Genomic DNA, 3,438 nt, shown 5'->3' with positions numbered 1-3,438 from the left:
ATATATATATATATATATATATATATATATATATATATATACACACACACATATATATATACATACATACATATATATATAGATATATACATATGCATTTATGTGCGTGGGGGTGTGTCTGTTTCTGTGCTTATATATATTTTTTAATGTATATATATATATATTGATTATTCATATTTTTCTTGTAATGTATTGACAAAGATTACTAAAATACATCATACCCAAAAGTTACAGAATTCTTGATGACAGAGTCTAGGTATTGTCATGCCATTCTAGTATATATTGAACATTAAAATATGTTAATTACATAGTAGAGTTAAACACACAATATATTGTGTAGCAATGAGTGAGGCTGCTAATGTATTCGTAGAACCTACTAAAAAATAGTATTCAAATCGCCTGTGAATTAAAGGCTTTTGTTTTAAATAAGTGAAGGAAATATTAGATAATATTGTTGTAGATACCATAAAGAAAGTGGGTGACTGTAGTTTGCATATTTTTGTTTATAACTTTATTCATTCAATATTGATATGTAGCAAAAGAACAACAAAATGTTACACCAACGATGCATATATACACAAACACACATGCTCATACACACACTCGCATATATATATATATAGAAAGAGAGAGAGACATATATATATATATATATATATATATATATATATATATATATATATATATATATATATATATATATATATATATACATATGTAAGTATATGGTTAATTAGAAAAATAATTACTGCATAGTCATACTAAAACCTATATCTTTTGTGCAAAGCATTTGGTAAAGACCACAGAATAATAGAAAACAAGTCAAGCTTAGAGCACTTACAAAATTTACAAATATTCAGCTAAAATTATCAGACATTTAAAAATAAAATTTAAGCTTTATATTATAGAATATACAGTCTATATTATACATCCAGATGCATTGTGATACTCACGCTCAGATGTTCATAGAAAAGTATGAGACTCATAAAAATATTGATGATTATAAGTACAATAGAGTAGAAGTGATAATATAATGAAACCACCAGAACATTAAAATCACAATATATTTTCAATTTGCTTCATAAAATTCTTTAAAATATTAAAAAATATCATTGAAATTAACACAAGAAATAGAATTTAAAGCTAACTTACAGAAATAAGCGATGATAATGATGATGATGATGATGATGGTGGTGGTGGTGGTGGTGGTGGTGGTGGTGGTGGTGATGATGGTGATGATGATGATGATGATGATGCCCAAGCCTATTTTTTTAGGAGGGGGTAGCCACAACAAAACGCACATTAAGCATTCCATTCATTTCCCAGCTCAAAGAGGTGAGCTCATTTCTATGCTCAGGTCAAGGCATAGAACACAACCCCCCACTATCAGCAGTGGGGCTCAACAGCATTTGCTGATTTACCCTCGCTGCATCATGTTGGTTCTGTACCCCTTTGAGCACCATCAAATTCACTCATCCGTCCACAAATAGTCTTTAAGCTTTCCTATCATTCATAAACTCTCTTGCCTCTCTCACTCCAACACCTCTAACCACCAAAGCTTTCCTCACTCCATCCATCCACACAAACCGAGGTCTGCCTCTGGTTCTGCTGCCTACCACTTCTGCCTTCAGCACACTCCTTAGCATCCACTCCTCATCCATCCTCTCCATGTGGCCAAACCACCTCAACACTTGTCTAGTAGCAGTAAATGTCTTTCAGCATAATTGTTAGTATACTAGGCAAAATGCTTTGTGTTCTGAGTTCAAATTCCAACTTTACCAACTTTCATTGTTTTGAGGTGGATAAAATAAGAACCAGTTGATGTAATTAATTTACTCCCTCCCACTGAACTTGTTGGCCTTGTTCCAAAATTTGATATCAATAATAGCATAATTATTTTGAGCAAAGAAATTAGCAGAGAGCTCAACAAAATTGAAAAAACAAAAATGGAGTTTAATGCAATAATACTTTCCTCTATTGACACTATGCTTGGAAGTTTGGCAAAGATGACTATTCAGTTACATTGACAGTATTCAGATGGTATTTATTCGATTGACTCTGCAAACATGAAAGGAAAAGTCAACCCACTTAGAAGTTAAAGACAAATGAAATGATGCTAAGCTTTTTGACTAGAGTGCTAATGATTCTCTCAGCTCATCAACTTATTTCATATCATAGTGATATGTATGTACAGTGAACACAAAGACATACAAGAGCATAGGATTAAGCAGCATTCTGAAATAAATATATAAGATATCTATTTTGTTATTGCCCACACGGGGCTAAACATAGAGGGAACAAACAAGAACAGACGAACGGATTAAGTCGATTACATCGACCCCAGTGCGTAACTGGTACTTAATTTATCGACCCCAAAAGGATGAAAGGCAAAGTTGACCTCGGCGGAATTTGAACTCAGAACGTAACGGCAGACGAAATACCGCTAAGCATTTCGCCCGGCGTGCTAATGTTTCAGCCAGCTCGCCGCCTATAAATAAATATATAATATATCGTAGATCTTTTTTAAACACTGTCATATTTTTAGCAGTCAGGCATTTATGAAAATATACTGAAACATGAGGCCAAATATGGTTCTTTTCCATCTATCACTAGTTTCTACTTCATGGTGTATATAAACTGTAAAATTCACATATGACTCTCTTTGTTATTCTGTTGATGAAATATCACATGTCGATATACATTTTATGAGTGTCTTATTGCTAGAAGCACAATTGTATCCAGAGGAAATATAGAATATATTATATAGTTATTTCGATACAGCCTGGTTTCATTTTCAAGTTTTTCATCATTTTAGCTATAATTTTAAATATCATCTTAACATCATATCAGGATGATACTCATCACCATTTTTACAGCTGCTTTTTCCATCTCCCTATGGGATGAACAAGAATTCTTGAAGTTACACTCTGTAGTCTGATACTATTTGTAATGCCAATTCTTATCATAAAGCAAGGTATTTTATTCCGCTAGTGGTTTCTGTAAATCAAATCACAAAGATGTGAAACAAATTGCTTATGCAGGACATAAATGACATTGCTATTATACACAAAAACTAACACAAAAATGTGTGCAGGTGCACACACACACACACACACACACGCGCGCGCACACACACACACACACACACACACACACATACATGCATACATACATACATACATACAAACATACATACATACATACAAGTGATGGTGTATGTTTCTAGTCTTCCAAGTAAAACAGGTCTACCACTGGGGAAATATTACCTTACATGCAAACAGTTTAAGGTTAGCAACAGGAAGGGCATCTAACTGTAGAAAAATCTGCCTCAACAAATGCAAATATGAGAAAGCAGATGTTTAAACAATGATGATGATGATATACTTCTGCTTTGGCAATATACATATGCATACAAACATACATACACACATATGTATG

This window comes from Octopus bimaculoides, chromosome 8 (assembly GCF_001194135.2).
Source record: "Octopus bimaculoides isolate UCB-OBI-ISO-001 chromosome 8, ASM119413v2, whole genome shotgun sequence".
NCBI classification, from domain to species: Eukaryota; Metazoa; Mollusca; class Cephalopoda; order Octopoda; family Octopodidae; genus Octopus; species Octopus bimaculoides.
This window is presented reverse-complemented; position numbering follows the sequence as displayed.